The 20,112-nt window shown below is 39.0% G+C and overlaps 1 long non-coding RNA gene and 1 pseudogene across 6 annotated transcripts in view; one reads left to right on the top strand and one right to left on the bottom strand.

The window, feature by feature from the left end:
• LOC103243133 (uncharacterized) overlaps positions 1-18,342 on the top strand; it is a 30,401-nt gene extending 12,059 nt beyond the window's left edge. For 3 of the 6 annotated variants that reach the window (XR_012088852.1, XR_012088854.1, XR_012088851.1), the window contains exons 6-7: positions 7,358-11,538; positions 17,852-18,342. This is a non-coding gene — a long non-coding RNA (uncharacterized lncRNA). Of the gene's footprint in view, positions 1-7,357; positions 11,844-17,851 lie in introns of those variants that run through there. The other 3 variants (XR_012088853.1, XR_501007.3, XR_501005.3) reach the window with 3 other exon arrangements.
• An 891-nt stretch (positions 18,343-19,233) lies between these two features.
• LOC119622227 (small nucleolar RNA SNORA40) lies at positions 19,234-19,322 on the bottom strand (annotated as a pseudogene).
• Between the last annotated feature and the right edge of the window lie 790 nt (positions 19,323-20,112).

Raw genomic sequence — 20,112 nt, 5'->3', positions numbered from 1 at the left:
TTATAGCCAGGCAGACCAGTCTCTGAGTCTTTCTTGCAGAGAAAATATAAATTGGCTCTAGGCACCCTCATCTGCCGAGTCTTCTTTGTTTATATGCAATTCTGGTCCTTATAATCACAATATTAGCAGGAAGAATTAATACAGAAAAATAGAAGAGAGGACATGTAAACATTTTATAGAATAGGCTTCAGTTAATTCAATCCTATACTAATTGCACCCTTTCCTAAGTACATTATTAACCTACTTTCCCCCTTTCCCCTTGATTCTTGCTGTATCCTTTAGGTTGACTCAATAAACTGTGATCTCAGCATCTTACTTTGATCTGTGAGCCTGTCTGGGCCAGTCCTTTGGTAAAGGACTTGGAGACACCATTGTATCAAGGTAGTCTCCCACTAACACACCACTAAAAGGTAGAAATATATAACTTGTAAATTAGTAAAAGAAAAAGGGGGAAGAAAAAGATCACTCAAATGGAAGGCAAGAAAGGCCTAAAAAATTAAGAAATGGCATCTTAAAATCAAACTTGATTACCTCTTCTTTTATTTCAAAGATAGACAACTCATTTTTAATTCACCTACTTTATCACGTAATTTCTTATTGGTTGTATAAATACGTGGTTAAGAAGGATTCTAAAGTGAAGTCCTATTTTAATAAAAAAGAGTGCCTTCATCTATTGGCAATGTCTACCCAAAGGCACTGGAAATGAGCTGAAATCATATGAGGAGTACATATGTGTCTTTATTAATCCAAGTTTTCTAAGCTTAAAAAATCACCACCAATTCCCAAAGCCCTCAAAAAGTCAATTATATTTTCTTTTAGTTTTTGTAAATTTGATGCTTTTATGCCTAATGTTTTTTATATGTTTGAGAGAAGTTAATTCATATACTACTAATTCAAATGAGAATATTTGTAGTATCTATAACAGCATGAAAATCATAAGATAGTATTTTTAGTTACTACACAGGAAAGAAAGTCTGTCATTATGCCTATAACTGGCAAGAAATTTCAGCCATTATTCAATTGGGTTCTACAAATGGTCACTGAGCTCTTACTGTGACATGCACAAGGAACTCTACTAAAGGATGCAAAATTTAAAAACATAGTCCCTGCCATCCTGCCATCAAGAAATTTAATAGTGAAGGAGATATCCATTACATACTCAACTGTAAAACAGTATTATGTCAGTAGATTCTACATGTAGCTGGGTACTAGGATCATCCAAGAAGCTTTTTTGTGTATTTATTATTTTTGACTGTCAGAACCTGTCCAAGATCTGAAAAACAAATCTCTAAGATATGAAATCTGGAAATTTATAGATTTAAAAGGGCTTCCACATGAATCTGATACTTAGCCATATTTATGCACAGCCATGATAAATGTTATGCTATTAATACTTAGAAGAATGTGGCTTATGTTACTTTATTGCAATTGTTTTATGACCCTAGTTCTCAAGGAAAGGGAACATAATATGAGTACATTTATTATCCTTAGGAGGATAAACTTACAAGGATAAACTTGCAAAATAGAATATTAATATGGGTTCAACCCTGGAGTGCCAGAGAACACTATGAAAGCATTTGATGACAAGAAGGAATAAAGGTACAAACTCACTCAACATGTTGGGGGAAGGGACAGGATAGGAAATATAAACATAACCTATGTCCAAATTGTGCCATGAGGCCAGGCCTGTTTTTTTAACTTTCTCTGTATCTGCACTTCAGCCTGAGGACTGACTTGGAAGAGCTCTTATTAAATTGGAAATTTTAACTAAAAAAAAAAAAAAAAAAAAAATCGTATTTGTACACTTCTGGTTCCTAGATTGTCAAATATTTTCAAGTCCCTCAACTATTATTTTTGGCATATTTTTGTGTCATTTTCTAAAAAGACAGTCTATCTAGTCAGATAAGTTTTCTAAGTAGGATTGCTTGACTTTACGTATTTTTGTGTAGACCTTTTATTTTCTTGTGAAGATTTTTATTTTTCAAATAATTTTTTATTTTTATTTTTACTGTTGTTTCTTGATGTGAAAATGGCTTGTATTCATTCTTTTACAAACTAAGGAAAAGAAGAAAAGTATGAATTAAAATAAAGGAAACATTTTAACTCTAGTTGTTCTGATATACATTATATAACATATGGCTTAGGATAGACTGATAGACCAAATAGACCAGTTGACCCAAAAATGTGCAACAGGCTAGATACCACTGATATTTACTTCTTACTCACGTAGTAATTCAAAAGGATGTCCTAGGCATTGTCATCCAGTTGGGGGATAGTGGATTGAAAAGGCACAAAGGAACAAAAGGCCCCCTTCTTAACAGTCCAGACCCTGAAGTGACAGTTATCACTTAAGCCTACATTTGTTTTATGAGAAACAGCTATGTGGCTCTACCTAGTTGCCAGACAAGTGCCAGTCTTGGCTGTGTGGCCACTTTCCAGCTATAGTTCCATATTATGGAAGAATTGCAAATATTCAGTGACAACTAGCCATATGCATTCTCTTTCTTGAAAATGTAAGAGAATCTACTTTTGAAAGTGTCTAAGCCTGGCACTTCATAGGGGTTATTTATTGACAGCACTATTTTTACTCCATTGTTATTGGTCTTCATAAAAATTTGTGGAAATTCAGCTGGGCGCAGTGGCTTACACCTGTAATTCCAGCACTTTGGGACGCCTAGGCGGGTGGATCACGAGGTCAGGAGATCGAGACCATCCTGGCCAACACAGTGAAACCCCGTCTCTACTAAAAATACAAAAATTAGCCAGGCGTGGTGGTGGGTGCCTGTAGTCCCAGCTACTTAAGAGGCTACTCGAGAGGCGGAGGCAGGAGAATCGCTTGAACATGGAGCACAGAGCTTGCAGTGAGCCGAGATCTCGCCACTGCACTCCAGCCTGGGCAACAGAGAGAGATTTCATCTCAAAAAAAAAAAAAAAAAAAATTGGAAATGTATATTTTCCCCCAAAATTATTCATCTAAATTTTCTAATGTAATAGCTTAGATTTGTGCAATAGATTCTCAAATAAGTATTTTAAATTTATTTGAATCACTGGTTACATCTATGCATCTATGTATTCCTTTAATCCTGACTCAGACAATAAACTGTTTATCTAATTTGTTAGTGTTTTCAAGGAAAAATAATTGAGTCTACTTATGAATTCTATTATTTATCTGCATAGAATTTTTTGAGTATTAAATCTTGCATTTGTATTCGGATAGTGTTTGTTTGTTTGTTTGTTTGTTTGTTTGTTTGAGACATTGTCTCACTTCATCACCTAGGCTGGAGTCTTGGCTCACTGCAAACTCCGCCTCCCAGGTTCAAGTGATTCTCGTACTTCAGCCTCTAAAGTAGCTGGGATTACAGGCGTGGGCCACCACCTCCAGCTAATTTTTGTATTGTTAGTAGAGATACGGTTTCACCATGTTGGCCAGGCTGGTCTCGAACTCCTGACCTTAGATGAGCCACCTGCCTTGGCCTCCCAAAGTGCTGGGATTATAGGCGTGAGACACCATGCCCAGCCATGTATTCAGATAGATTTTTAAAGCAATAGTGTAGGAGCGATGTAATTCCTAAGCCCTTGTATATTTAAAAATTATTCTTTTACCTTAACACATGAATCACAATTTAGCAGCTGGGAACAGAATTCTTGGGTAATATCCTTTTCTTCTCAGAACTTTGTATACACACACACACACACACACACACACACACACACACACAGATAGACAGACAGAGAGAGAGAGAGAGAGAGAGAGAGAGAGAGTTTTTATTTTCTGAAGCGTTTGAGGTAAATAATATACCCTCATTGGGGCTGGATTTGGCCCCTGAACTGCAGTTTGTCAACCCCTGCAACAGATGCTGAAATGGAATGAAGAAATAAAGAAGAGTTAAAGGAACTTTTTTAATTGGCAAAATCATGAGTCATATACAAATACAAAATGAACATATATAAAAATTTTTAGTTAGTTCTTTAAATAATGGGAGAATCAGTAAGATGTTACCACTGGTTCAAAGGTGAAATTCAAACAACCCTCCCACACAGACACATGCACGCACACATGCACACACACACACACACAATCAAGGGTGCTGAAATAAATTTACTAATGGATGCAAAATTGGTCAATATCCATGGGCAATGATCAATTGTATTCCTCTGGACAAAATTCATTTGCATTTCTAGAGACAATAATCATCTGCTTTATCCTTTTTTCAACTTTCAACATTGTAAAACAGCTCAAAGATAATAAGAGGCTCAAGCCCCTACATTCATGGCCACATTAGGGAAACTGAGACCCTGATGAGGCTTTTCAGCTATCAAATCAAGCATAATGACATCTTAGCATGTACTGATTTCAAAATATCCAATTCAGACCTTAATGCTGCTTTATAGGGAATGCTAAAAATTAATTTGTATCATTTATTTATAAAATGTAATAGCATTTTTATAATACATTATAAAAGAAACATTCCAACTCCTCTATTGCAAGAGTAGGTGCTGTCTTAGCCAAGACGACTTGAAACCACCTTTGCAAAAATCGTATCAGTGAAAAAATTATGGCAGTAGAGGAGATCTGATCTAGCCCACATCCCTCTTGTCTTTAGCTTTCAAGCTGCCTTTAATTATTCCCGACCTAACTTTGGAAGATGCTTAGGTTGTAGTTTAAATGGTAATAGCCCTTTCTCCAAAACTCAGCCACCCTTGTAAAGCTAATGAGAGACCACCAAACTAGGTAGGGGGAGAAGAGGAGCTGAATTCTGCAAAGATATAGACTGACCACAAGATATGAAACTTCCCTAACCACCTGCAGATAACATCACAATTGTAGATTGGCCTTTTGAGATATCTTTTCAGGTTTTTTTTTGCATGTCTGACACTGATGGCTCCACTTGGACCCACCAAACCACTCCTGTGCCCACCCTCCCAGGAGTGACTCAGCTAAAGAGGACAGCTTTAACCCTCTATGATTTTATCTCTGACCCAGCTAATCAGTAGCAAGCACAAACTTCTTAACCACCCCTATTCCTTCCTCCAAACTGCCTTTGGCAAAACCCCTAATTTGGGATCCTTCCATGAGACTGATTTGAGTAATAACTGTCTCCCATGTGGTGTGGCTGGACTCATATCAATTAAACTCTTTCTTTACTGCAATGCTGTGGTCTTTATTTGTGCAGCAGGCAGGATGAACCCATTGGGTGATTACAGAATTTGCATAGGGACAGAAACATTAAAGTGGCTTTCAAGATGCAGACTGAAATCACAGCTCCAACACATACTGGCTGTATAGTCATGGGGAGATAAAGTAACGTCTACCAGTCTCAGTTTCTTCATCTGTAGCATGATAATAGTAAGTACTTCATTGGGCTGTTATACAAGTATAACAGCCTAATGTATTATATTGAGGTAATACAAGTGACACACTTGGTATATAGGCTGGTACAAAGTAATCACTCAATATTGTTATTTTATTTTATTTATTTGTTTGTTTGTTTATTTTTGAGACAGAGCCTTGCTTTGTCGCCCAGGCTGGAGTGCAGTGGCGTGATCTCTGCTCACTGCAACCTCTGCCTCCTGGGTTCAAGCAATTATTGCGTCTCAGTCTCCCAAGTAGCTAGGATTACAGGCACCTGCCACCATGCCTGGCTAATTTTTTTATTTATAGTAGAGACAAGATTTTACTATATTGACCAGGCTGGTCTCAAACAACCGACCTCAAGTAATCCACCTGCCTCGGCCTCCCAAAGTGTTGGAATTACAGACATGAGCCATCATACCCAGCCCTGTTATTTTTCTTTTAGATCAGGGACTTGATAACATCTAATTTATCTAAAATTTGCCAAGATATGATTTTGGACACTCTTGACAAAGCTGTGAGTTACTATATTTATGTCACATTTGTGTTTTATTAGAGAACGTTATTATATCTTGGTGGGAAATACCAATACATTGAATTTTCTAGAAACTTGCTGAAGTGTAGGGGCACGGAATTGCCACACCTCTCCTAAGGTATCCTCTGATACCATTTATCCTGGGGTGTACATTTAGGTTAGTAGAAAGAAGAGGAACACCATCTAATTTTCTATAGGAATCAAAAGGTTCTTTGAATTACATTCAGTCTTCTCTGAAAGTCTCAACTGACACTATGGAAATTAACCTTTCCAGCATGGATTCAATTTTATTAGAACCTAATATAGGGAAACATCTTGTTCTATACAATTTTTTTTTTTAAAAAGCAGACATTTTCCACACTAAAATGAACACAGAGGAAGAATTATTTTGAACCTAATTTTATTTGAAGTAAATTATAGACACTTAGTTGCATCTTTTCTGTTCAATTTATAGCACACATTAGACATTTAAGAAACTAGAATTGTTATACCCTGCTACTAGAAAGGAGTCCTGATCCAGACCCTGAGAGAGGTTCTTGGATCTCATGCAAGAAAGAATTCAAGGTGAGGCCATAGAGCAAAGTGAAAGCAAGTTTGTTAAGAAGGTAAAGGAATAAAGCAGCCCCAAGGGCTGCAGGTTGCCCATTTTCATGGTTATTTCTTGATTATATGCTAAACAAGAAGTGGACTATTTATACCTCTCCTTTTTGAACCGTGTAGAGTCTAAAACTTCCTGACATTGCCATGGCGTTTATAAACTGTCATGGTGCTGTTGGGAGTGTAGCAGTGCGGACCGCCAGAGGTCACTGTCATCGCCATCTTGGTTTTAGTGGGTTTTAGCGGCTTTTTTATGCAACCTGTTTTATCAGCAAGGTCTTCATGACCTGTATCATATACTGACCTCCTGTTTCATTCTATGACTAAGAATGCTTTAATGAATGCAACCTAGTAGGTCTCAGCCTTATTTTACTAAACCCTTCTTCAAGATGGAGTTTGCTCTAGTTCAAACACCTCTGACCCCTGCACTTCTAAATTGAAAAAAAAAAAAAAATTATCACTGAAGTGACTTTATTTTTAGAACCATGAAGATTTTTTTTCTTAAATGTAACATTTTTCTATATGAAGAACTGTCATTTTAATTCCATACCCTACTCACTCATCACTCTGCTCAAATTATCATTCCAATTCTCAACTCAGTGGTTTGTTGTTGCTGTGGGTTTTTTTTTTTTTTTTCTATTTATGGTAGATGAAAACTAACATTGATGTTATAAAAATAACATTAAGATGCACACTCAAAGCCCATAAGAAAATCTTTCTGGGTTGAGGACATTTCTGGCTGGGTTTTCAAACAACAAAAGTCTGTTGACTTTTGAAATATCCTTTATTTGACATTGGATTGTTCTTTTGCCTGTTTGATCAGAACAGGTGAATTTAATTTTCTCTTTTCTTTGTGCTATTATCAACTGCAGGCACCTCTTTAAGAGGACCCAGTAGGAGAGATCTGCCCTTGAAATGCTAAAATGGGGAAAACAGCTTGAGAATGTTATGAGGCAAGACAGACTGACGTGAAAGATATTTTCATCTCTGTGCACTTGGTGCCAACTCAAGGCCAAGTTAGGAAAACAGTCCACGATGTACTGTAAAGTAATACTGAATGGAACAGGTGAGTTAAGAATGGAGTAAGAATGGAAAAGTGAGTCAGACATAAAGTCACAACACCCTGAATTTGTCCTCAAGATAATTATCAGTGGCATTAATTGGCAAATTTCTGTTACTATTTAATAGTAAACTAATTAATACTAGAAATATTTGCATTTTGTGGAGAGAACAAATGTTCTCAGTATAAAACTAAATGGGGAAGTGGAATTTAGTTTCAAACTCTGACCCATCTCTTAAATCACTCATTTCTATTTCAAGCTGAAGGAGAGAAAAAATATTGTGCATGAGACCTATAAGAATTTAGAGTGCTTATCAGGAAAAGGAGAGTGTTCTGCTAATAAGGGTTTTATTTAAATTTACTAAGGGAAAGTGTATTTTCTGCTTCTATGGCAATTTTTCTGTATGACTACTTTCTAACAAAAATGAAATCTTTCTGTCCAAAATAGGTGAGTGCCTTAAATGAGAGAGCCTATATCATAGTCTTTGATTGTTGATCCTGTTTTTACATGACCTTGGAACCATCTCAGGTTCTTAATTCTTAGCTTTTCCTTTACATAACTATAAAAATGGAGATGATAAAATGCTGAAAAGTTTTAAATGTTTGTATGTGTTTGTTTACTTTGTTCTGGGATTCCCGAGTGGGCATTTTTATCTCTATGAAATATTACTACACTGGGAACTTAAAAATACAGGGGCAGATTCAGGGGGCAATGCCATAAAAGTGAAGACAACCTTGATGAAACAGAACTTTAAAAGTATGAACTTTTAAACACTTTAAAGATATATATCTTAGAATTAAGCTAAAAAACATTTTTCTGAATGTTGATGAGGGTACAGAGCAATAGAGCTTCTTATATACTGCCAGAGTGGCATGTAGTGGTAACATCTTTCTCGAAAGTAATTTATCAACATGTGTCAAGAACTTTAAAAATGTTTTTAAGCCAGGTGTGGTGGCTTATGCCTGAATTCTAGCACTTCAGGAGGCTAAGGCAGGTGGATCACTTGAGACCAGGAGTTCAAGACCAGTCTGGCCAACATGGTGAAACCCCATCTCTACTAAAAATACAAAAATTGGCAGGGGGCAGTGGCTTATGCTTGTAATCCCAGCACTTTGGGAGGCCAAGGCGGGCGGATCGCCTGAGGTCGGGGGTTCAAGACCAGCCTGACCAACATGGAGAAACTCCGTCTCTACTAAAAATACAAAATTAGCCAGGCATGGTGGTGCATGCCTGCAATCCCAGCTACTCGGGAGACTGAGGCACCAGAATTGCTTGAACCCAGGAGGCAGAGGTTGCAGTGAGCCGAGATCATGCCCCTGCACTCCAACCTGGGTGACAGAGGGAGACTCTGTCTAAAAAAAAAAAAAAAAAAGTGCTTTTACTAATTTGCTTAGGCTGCCATAACAAAATACCGTAGACTCAGTGGCTTAAACCACAGAAATGTATTTCTCACCGTTCTGGAGGCTGGTGTCCAAGATAAGGTGCCAGCTGATTTGATTTCTGGTGAGGACTCTCTCTCTGACTTGTAGAGGGCTGCTTTCTTGCTGTGTTCTCACAGAGCAGGGCTGCAGGAGAGAGAAATATCTTTCTTTTCTTATAAGACTATAGTCCTTCCTGTTGGTCAGGGTCCTATCCTTGTGACCTTTATTTCCTAATGACCTCTTTCCAGATATAGTCACATTGGAGATTAGGCCTAACATATGAATTTGGGTGGGGAACATAATTCAGTAATGTTCTTACCATTAGATCAAGAAATTCAACTTCTAGCAATCTATCCTGTGTGCAGAGTGTAAGGTATGGGTGGGGAGGAATGGGAGGGAACTGAAATGTAGCCCTGTATGTGAGCTTATTTATATTCATCACATTCTTTATTTACAATTTAAAATAGAAAAACAACACAATGTTCAAAAGATATTTTGTTTGACCACAACACACAAGTGTGTGTTTGTACCCTAACACACTCAAAAAATTGTTGAGTGTGTTATGGCACAACATAGACAGAAAATTAGACAGCCAAAACTTTTCATTTTTTTTAATCATGGGAAAATGATTATGTTCTATTTTAAAATATAGGCTAATGGCCAGGTGCGGTAGCTTATGCCTGTAATCCCAGCACTTTGGGAGGCTGAGGTGGGCAGATCACCTGAGGTCGGGAGTTTGAGACCATCCTGGCCAACATGGTGAAACCCTGTCTCTACTAAAAATACAAAAATTAGCTGGGCGTGGCAGCGCACGTCTGTAATCCCAGCTACTCAGGAGGCTGAGGCACGAGAATGACTTGAACCCAGGAGGTGGAGATTGCAGTGAGCCGAGATCGAGCTACTGCACGCCAGCCTGGGCAACAGAGTGAGACTCCATCTCAAAAAAAGAAAAAAAAAAGAAACAAAATGTAGAATAAAAAGTTATTTATGTACTGTGATATCCACAATGTAAAATATATGGATAGATGCATAGAGAAAAGCCTTAGGAAATATATTACAAAAGATTAACAATGATTATGTCTGGGTAGCAGGATTATACGAATTTTTATCACATTTTTTGCAATAAGCATATAGTGTATTGATAACATAAAAAATATTTTTTCAAAATATATATGTAAATGTGCAATAAAGTCAAAATAGGAAAGCTAAATGTGTCTGATTATCTAGGAAACCCACCAAGTATCTTAATGATGAGATGACATGAAGAATTTTCAAATAAAATCTCAGGTAAATAAATTTAGGCTTTATTTATTTGTTTGTTTGTTTATTTTAGCTCTATTGTTCTTTGTAATCCCCAAAGTGTTTCCTTCCTTGTTCTGCCCATGTTTACCGGTTGGAGATAGAAAAATAAGGAGAATGTGTCTGTTTCTGATTTAATCCCTTATATTGCGTTATTTTAATTACAGTATGTAAATTGAATTTATTGTTCTTTTAGATAGGGCTGCTGAATGGAACACACAAAAAGCCATTTTTTTTTTTTTGTATGTAACTTTTTTTATGCCTTGCCTTATTTCCAACATAGGGGTCCTCAAATTTTCTCTACAACAGAGTTGAATTTCAAGCGTCAGTGGAAGTAACGATGAAACCTGATCTTGTGCTATTAAAGAATCTCCTACTGCTGCTCTCTATCCTTAAGCTTGATGAGATCCCTTTTGAAAATAAATGTTCAGGCTGGGCGCGGTGGTTCATGCCTGTAATCCCAGCACTTTGGGAGGCTAAGGCGAGTGGATCACCTGAGGTCAGGGGTTTGAGACCAGCCTGGCTAACATGGTGAAACCCCATCTCTACTAAAAATACAAAAATTAGCCGGGCATATTGACGCATGCCTGTAGTCCCAGCTACTTGGGAGGGTGAGGTGGGAGAATTGCTTCAACCCAGGAGGTAAATGTTGCAGTGAGCTGAGATAGCACCGCTACACTCCAGCCCTATTGACAGAGCGAGAGTCTGTCTCAAAAAGAAAAAGAAAAGAAAAGAAATGTTCGTTATTACAAACAATTCTGCCTGACACTGAAACATGACTTTTGTTATTGTGGATTGGTTTGTCTTTCTTTTTTTTTTCCTTTTTTTTTTTTCCAGACGGAGTCTTGCTCTGTTCAGGCTGGAGTGCAATGGCACGATCTCGGCTCACTGCAACCTCTGCCTCCCAGGTTCAAGCGATTCTCCTGCCTCAGCTTCCTGAGTAGCTGGGATTACAGGCACGCACCACCACACCTGGCTAATTTTTTTTCTATTTTTGGTAGAGACGGGATTTCATCATGTTGGTCAGACTGGTCTTGAACTCCTGATCCCATGATCCACCTGAGTCAGCCTCCCAAAGTGCTAGGATTACAGGCGTGAGCTACTGCAACCAGCATCAGGTTTACTTTATATATTTTTATTTTTATTTGATTTAAAGTCTCACTCTGTCACCCAGGCTGGAATGCAGTGGCATGATCTCGGCTCACTGCAACCTCTACCTTCCAAGTTCAAGTGATTCTCCTGCCTCAGCCTCCCGACTAGCTGGGATTACAGGTATGTGCCACCATGCCCAGCTAATTTTCGTATTTGTCATAGGGATGGGGTTTCACCATGTTGGCCAGGCTGGTCTCAAACGCCTCACCTCAGGTGATTTGCCCACCTCGACTTCCCAAAGTGCCGGGATTACAGGAGTGAGCCACCATGCCCGGCCCAGGTTTACTTTAGAATGTCCTTGGACAACAGCCTAACCGCCTAATGAATTATTCCTACCCATTGCACAGACAAAACCAATTCACTGAGACCATGGCACTGCAATAAAAAAAAAAAAGTTTAATTGATGTGAGGCTGGTCACACCACATGGCAGACTAATTTATTACTCCAATCAATTTCCCTGAAAATGTGAGCCTGGGCAACATGGCAAAACCCATCTCTACAAAAAAATACAAAAATTAGCCAGGTGCACCTGGAGTCCCAGCTACTTGGGAGGCTTAGCCCAGAACGTCAAGGCTGCTGTGAGCCGGGATCACACCACTGCACTCCAGCCTGGCAACAGAGTGAGACCCTATCTCTAAATAAATAAACTATAAACTAAATGTCTCTCAAAGTTAGCTTGGCCCAAGCCCAAGAATAATTAAGGGCAGTTTGGAGATTAAAGGCAAGATGTGGGTTGCTTAGATCTCTCACTGTCATAATTTTCTCACTTTTATAATTTTTGTGAAGGCGATTTCAAGAAGTGGAGTCTATTCAGTTAGTTGGGGTATTTAGAATTTAATTTTGGTTTACACTTTCCAAAAAGCCCAGCTCTGAGAGGTGAAACTCTAGGCTTTCAAATATATATATATATGTGTGTGTGTGTGTGTGTGTGTATGTGTGTACATATATATATGTATTCAGACAGGGTCTTGCTCTGTCACCCAGGCTAGAGTATAGTGGCATGATCCCAGCTTACTGCAGCCTCAAACTCCTAGGCTCCAGAGATCCTACTGTTACAGTAGGTAATTAGTCTAATATGAGCAGAGCAGGAGAGGCTCCTCCGCCATCAGGAATGTCAGGTGACCATCAGGTAGTGGTCAGTCAGTGGTTACACTGTCTCTTTAAAAGAATAATTAGTCGCAGCTGGCGGCAGGGAAAGACAGTCTCCCAATAGATAGAAATGCCTGAAACTGGTGATCAGCATCTTCCCACTAAGATCTCAGGAGTTGAGCAACTGGGCTCAAGCATGTGCACTAAGAGGCAAAATAGCAGAGTTTAACTGGTATATGAACTTTCTCTGGAAATGCTTGACTGTTAAGGGAAGAACGCCTCAAGTGAGCATGTGTACAACTTCAGTAAACACACTTCAAGTGCAGCCCCACCAAGTGCTAGCAGGCCACTGTGCATGCAGACAGCCCACCCCAAAGGAAGAATCAGGGGAGAAGTAATGCAACCCTGGAAGCATGCCAGTGTATAAGATCCCAAGTCAAAGGCCAGACTGCACACTTGAATCTCTCAGGTTGCCTGCTTGGCCATCTTCCAGTGTGTTTTACTTGCTTTCATTCCTGATCTAAAACTTTTTAATAAACTTTCATTCCTGCTCTAAAACTTGCCTCAGTCTCTCACTCTGCCTTATGCCCCTTGGTCAAATTCTTTCTTCTGAGGAAGCAAGAATTGAGGTAGCTGCAGACCTATATGGATTCGCCACTGCCAACACTCCCACCTCAGCCCTCTGAGTGAGTGGGACAACAGGTGTGCATCATCATGTTCCGCTGTGTGTGTGTGTGTGTGTGTGTGTGTGTGTGTGTCTGTGTGTGTGTCTGTGTGTGAAGATGAGTTCTCACTATGTTGCCCAGATTGGTCTCAAACTCCCAGACTCAAGTGATCCTCCCTCCTTGGCCTCCCAAAGAGCTGGGATTACAGGCATGAGCCACCACACCCAGTCCCTCAAAAATATTTTCTTATTTGTGTTTTTCAAAAGCTTATTTTAGAGTACAAATGCTACCAATTTGACTATTCCATCTCTATGTTAAGTATACTGAGTAGTTCAAATTTCATAATATAATTTACAGAAGGTGGGAACAACCTCAGTAAATAACTCAAAATTTATCTGTGTATTCAAGACCACACTCATTTATTCAACCTCTATTTGTTGAGCACTAACTATGTGCTAGATATTGTCCTAAACACTGATGGGCATACTTCAAAAGATAGAAATACAATTGGTTTTCACAGCATGTAATAAGTTCCCTGAAACATTTTGAAAGAAAAGTGGTGACCCAGATATATGTTGTACTAGAATAATTCACTGGTGGGTGAACACCAGGTAATGTACTCTGGGGACCTAGGCAAATGAGCCTGTCACCACCTGAATAAAACCATGAGTTAGTTACAACAGCAGAATCCCAATAGATTTCCAGATTGGCATCAAGGTAAACCCAACAGTGTTACAAATCCAACTCAGGCCAACAAGAGATTAATGAGCTAATTAAAAAAAAAAAAAAAAAAATCAAGCAAGTTACAGACTAAGAGAAAACCAATGCATAAAAAAGTTCAAAGTAGGGCTGGGCACAGTGGCTCATACCTGTAATCCCAGCACTTTGGGAGGCCAAGGCGGGCGGATCACGAAGTCAGGAGTTTGAGACCAGCCTGGCCAACATAGTGAAACCCCGTCTCTTCTAAAAATACAAAAATTAGCCAGGCATGGTGGTGGGCACCTGTAATTCTAGCTACTCAGGAGGCTGAGGCAGGAGAATCACTTGAACCTGGGAGGTGGTGGTTGCAGTGAGGCAAGATGGTGCCACTGCACTCCAGCCTGGGCGACAGAACGATACTCCGTCTAAAAAAATAAATAAATAAATAAATTCAAAATAGAAGGGAGGTGAAACTGGCATAGTTCTCTGAGTGTGGATTTAAGTATTCCTCAATCTTGATGAATACTTAAATATAATGTTTGACACTGTGTCAGTGGCCTCAAGTCTAATCACGCTAGTGTGATAATCTTTTTTGGCTTTTGCATTTTCTTTCTTTCTTTTTTATTTTTATTTTTTGAGACAAAGTCTCCCCCTGTTGCCCAGGCTGGAGTGCTGTGGCACAATCTTAGCTCATTGCAACCTCCGCCTTTCGGCTTCAAGTGATTCTTCTGCCTCAGCCTCCCGCGTAGCTGGAACTACAGGTGTGCTCCACCATGCCCAGCTAATTTTTGTATTTTTAGTAGAGATGGGGTTTCACTATGTTGGCCAGGCTGGTCTCAAACTCCTAGGCTCAAGTGATCTGCGCTGCTCAGCCTCCCAGTGTGTTGGGATCATAGGCGTGAGCCACTGTGTCTGGCCGTTTTTGCACTTTCAAGACAGTTATAAGCAACACTATTTTAGAACAAATTAAGCAATACTTACACGCAGTCTGAATAACAATGAAGTTCTAAGTCACTTTTTTTTCCTCTTTATTTTCTCTTGGCTTTCTTCTATTTGCATGGCCTCAAGTATCACCTCAATACTCAAATCTGTAACCTGTAAGAGCAGCCCAAACAAATGACTTGGCATATTTTCCAAATTCTACTGATACACCGCCAAATGCTTGCTGGCCATTTTCCCCAATTGTTTTGACATCTCAAACTCATGATGTCCCAGACATCACCTTCCTGGAAACGTATCTTCCTACTGTGATTATATGCAACCCCCTCACGATGCGTGTGATCACCATGGCACCACCCCCATCCCTCTTCTTCTAAATTCCTTCCTCTTCCAAGTCACCCAAATTCAAAGCCTCGAAGCTGTCTTTGATGTTTGTGTCTCAATCATCATCCTTCTAGCTTACAATTCCCATCCAGGCTCAGATTCATATTAAATCGAGGTAGTCAGTGAGGTAGTCTTTACATGTTTGATTTTTATTTGTATATGCTATTGAGAGGCATATCTCTGGGTCTATTCATGACCTCTTTTTAATGCCTCTTTTAATTTTTTTTTTTTTTGCCACTTTAAGAAGATGTAAAAGAGATGTATGTGGTTGCAGCAAGTTGTTTTACTTGTGTTCATGAGTGCTGCCAGTCTGCTGAAAAACGCTTGTCTGTGAGACTGTTCTTAGTTATCCATTCCCTAGTTTTCTCTGTGAAAGAGAAATTAGTCACTTTTCACTCCAGCCTGGGCAACAGAGCAGGACCCTGTCTTAAAAATAAAATTGATTACTTTTATTGAACAGTATAAAAAAGAGGATGACATTCCATCAAGTGTAATAGTGACAGAAAAATAAAACTGTACTTGCCTTTTCCAAAAAAAAAAAACATGTATTGTCCTAAAGTAGCAATCCTTTGTGATGTAGACTGAATATTTGTGTTCTGCCAAAATTTATATGTTAAAATCTATTGCCCAAATGTGATGTTATTACAAGGTGGGGTCGTTGGAAAGTGATTTGGTCAAGAGGCTGGAGCCCTTATAAAAGAAACTCCAGGCTGGGGGCAGTAGCTCACACCTATAATCCCAGCACTTTGGGAGACTGAGGCGAGTGGATCACTTGAGCCCAGGAGTTCTGATATCAGCCTGGCCAACATGGCAAAACCCCATCCCTACTAAAATGACAAAAATTAAGCAGGTGTGATGGCGTGCTTGTAGTCCCAGCTGCTTTGGAGGCTGAAGCAGGAGAATCGCTTAAACCCGGAGGCAGAGGTTGCAGTGAGCTGAGATCATGCCAGCACACTCCAGCTTGGGTGACAGAGTGAGACTGAAAAAAAAAGAAGAAAGAAAGAAAGAGAGAGAGAAAGAGAGAAAAAGAGAGAGAGAGAGAGAGAGGGAGGGAAGGAAGGAGGGAAGGAAGGAAGGAAGGAAGGAAGGAAGGAAGGAAGGAAGGAAGGAAGGAAGGAAGGAAGGAAGGAAGGAAGGAAAGAAAGAAGACTCCGGAGATCCCTTCCTCTTCTGCTCTTCCACCATATGAGGTGAAAGGACAGCTGCCTGTGAAACAGCAAACCAGCCCTGATCAGACACTGAAATCTGCCAGTATCTTGATTATGGACTTCCCAGCCTCCAGAACTGTAAAAAATACATGCTGATTGTTTATAAACCACTCAGTTTATGATATTGTGTTGTAGCAGCATGAACTAAGACAGTACTTAATTATGCTTTTTGATATTCTGGAAACAACTAACATTTTAAGACAGTGATTCTCTTTCAGGGTATCTGTAACATCCAAGTGATACAAATATAATAATACTGAAGGAAACCAGAATATGCCACCCCAAAATTTGCTGCTTTGACATAAAAATTATTTTCAGGCTGACGGCAATTACGAAGCAGCAAACAGAAGAAAAGCTATCTCTATCCAACCCCTTTTCTCCCTTAATTTTTCTTTACTGGAGACAATCCTAGACTCTTATAAGCCCAGACATGGCACCAGAGGAATCTGCAAACAAACCTGACTGCTCTAGTTTCCTCCCATATATTTTACCTTCCCACAGTTTCTAAGCCACTGCTTTGAATTACTTTTCCTTGAGATTTCTCTGCATGATGTGTGCAATATTCATCAATAACTTAATTTTTCTCTTGTTAATCTATCTTTCATTATAGAAGTCCCAGCTAAGAACTAGGAGGAGTTTGGGAAAAAATTAATTATTTTTCCTCCTGAAAATACCAAGATAGAATGTTAATATGCAACATGTTCATCATTGCTATTTTCAAATCAATCAATATTTAAAATTTTCTTTTTTTCAATTACCAAAACATTAAGTGTTGATAGTTATAACCCACATAGACAAAAGCTATTTGAGATATTCAGTAAGTCCTACAAGTACAAAGTGGTACAGAAACCAACAAGCCCAAGTATATTGATATCGTTATATTGTATTAGTATTATACTATAGTATTATATTAGTAGACTTTGAAATGGGTATAAAAGGGTACCAGGTGTCGTGTCATGCACATCTTACTGGATTATCTCTACCTATCATTATCTATGAGATATTTTATGACTCTGTAAATTGTAGAGAACTAAGAATAATACACATGTTTTCTGACCATAGAAATGCAGATGAATTGTGTGCTGGCAGAAAGCAACTGATTATTGCCCTGTGGATATTGACAACTTTCACCAGTTTCACAGCTATTTTTAAATGTATTTCAGCATTCCTGATTGCCTATGTATCACTAGCATTTTAGATTTTCCTTTGAACCACATGTCTCTTGATAAACTAGGAATTCTTCATTGTTAAGAGTTATGTATTCTTTATTCCCTTATCATCTAATTGATGCTATAATCATTGGGGGCTTGCAGTTAAATAAGGTCAATCTAACTGGTATTTGATATGAGAATGTTAATACTTGCCTTCTTTTTTTATAGGGTTTCCTTTATTTTAGTAATTTACTTTCCTGCAGTATTTGTCTTTAATTCTGTATAAATTTCTTACAGATTATACAATTAATTAACTGAAGTGAAACAACAAAAGGAAGGAAAAGCAAAGCAAGAAGCCTGTACCCAAAATAGAGCAAGGGAAAAAAATGTATAAGGGGAGCAGGCAGATGGGGAGAGGGCCTTCAGTGTTTCAAGCCTAAAGCATACCACAAATGAAACTGTTAAATTTAATTTTTATTCCCTCTACAGAAAACACTAGCGAAACTTTGAGCCAAAAATACATGCTGACTTTATACAGTGTAAAGAGTTTTAAAAATTATGTGTAATACTAGACAAAATTATTTAAAGTCAATAAATTTTTCTTCAAGGAATTTCACATCTTGTGATTCCTTCACTGCTCATCAAGGTTATCTTAGTTTCTCTAAAGATTGAGTCAAGATTTATCTTCAAGATAGCACTTTTCAAAAGAATTGATGCATAATCCACAGTTGTCCTGTCTGCCCACAGTTCTTTTATTTTGGTTCATTTTATCTCCACTTGAATATGGACATACTGACGCCACTTTCAAAAATTCTCTACATTTTTTTAAAGTAAACGGCTCTCAATTTCTGACCTCCTCTCTAAACCCAAATGAGTTCAAATCATATGTGTTCCTAAGTTATCACACTGAAGAACAGCATGGGATATACCATGACCTTCAAATCCAGAGGTTATGTCCTCAAGATAAAAACCTTAACCAAAAAAAAGTCCATCTCGATGTATTATATCAACATGAAACTGGAATAGTAAATCAACATAGCGGAAAATTTCCCCATGTCCTATGCTTTTTATTTTTTATTTTTGTTATTTGTTTCTTGAGACAGAGTCTCACTGTGTCACCCAGGCTGGAGTACAGTGGCATGATCATGGCTCACTGCAGCCTCAACTTCCTGGGCTCAGGCGATCCTTCCACCTCAGCCTACTGAATAGCTGGGGCTACAGGCACATGCCTCCATGCCTGGCTAATTTTTGTATTTTTTATAGAGGCGGTTTCATCATGTTGCCCAGGCTGGTTTTATGCTTTTAAATGATCAATTCTACAGGCTTGGAGCCAACCTTTATGGTTATCAATACCCCCATCACTTTAACCTGTCTTAGGTATCAGACTATTCCTTTTTTGTTTTTTCCTTGCTCTGTCGCCCAGGTTGGAGGGCAGTGGTGTGATAACAGCTCACTGCAGCCTTGACCTCCTAGGCTCAGTTGATCCTCCCACCTCAGCCTTCTGAGTAGCTGGTATCACAGGTGTGAGCCACCATGACTGGCTAATTTTTGCTTTTCTTGTAGAGACAAGGGTCTCACTATGTTACTCAGGCTGGTCTTGGACTCTTGATCTCAAGCGGTCCTCCCACTTGGCCTCCCGAAGTGCTGGGATTACAGGTGTGAGCCACCATACCCAGCCTGGTACTCCTTCTTATATGTATCAAAAATCATACTAAACAATTAGTTCCAGGTTGCAAATGAGGATTTGTTTTCTGCATCTGTTCATACATATTGGTTAATATTTGTCCTCTTTTGGGAGTTTTAATTCCTTTATTCCTCAAATGGGTGCAACCCATAACAGACCTCCTGTATTACTTATTTCCTTCCCAAACGTTTCTTTCTTTTTTCCTTTTCTTGTGTTATTCATCAATTCCACCCCCAAAATTCAATGAATTGAGTTAGGCAGGCAGTGTATTTGTGTGTGCACAGAAAGAGATTGTGGCAAAGGTCATATATGATACTCCTTTTTTTTTTTTTTTTTTTTTTCCGAGACAGAGTCCCACTTTGTTGCCCAGGCTGGAGTGCAGTGGTGCGATCTTGGCTCACTGGAACCTCGGCCTCCCAGCTTCTGGAGTAACTGGGATTACAGGCATGCGCCACCATGCCCGGCTAATTTTTGTATTTTTAGTAGAGGTGGGGTTTTGCCATGTTGGCCAGGCTGGTCTCAAACTCCTGACTTCAGGTAACCCACCCTTCTTGGTCTCCCAAAGTGCCAGGATTACAGGCATGAGCTACCATGCCTGGCCATGATATTGCTATTAAGCATACAAAACGAGTATGGAGTATACTCTTCTAGTGGATAAAAGGTATACAGACATAAAATGCAGAACTTCTGCCCCCAGAGTTATTATTACCTGGAAGAGGAAAAAAGACATTGACAGAAATAATGCGTTGCAAGGAGGAAATTCTAGAAAAGTGATACTGATAGAATGATGCAGGCCTTCTGAAGAGGAAGGGAATCCTTCCTGGTTGGGAGGTAAGAATACATTCAGGGTGAACTATTTCATTATGAATTTCTC

This window comes from Chlorocebus sabaeus, chromosome 16, assembly GCF_047675955.1.
Source record: "Chlorocebus sabaeus isolate Y175 chromosome 16, mChlSab1.0.hap1, whole genome shotgun sequence".
NCBI classification, from domain to species: Eukaryota; Metazoa; Chordata; class Mammalia; order Primates; family Cercopithecidae; genus Chlorocebus; species Chlorocebus sabaeus.
This window is presented reverse-complemented; position numbering and strand designations above follow the sequence as displayed.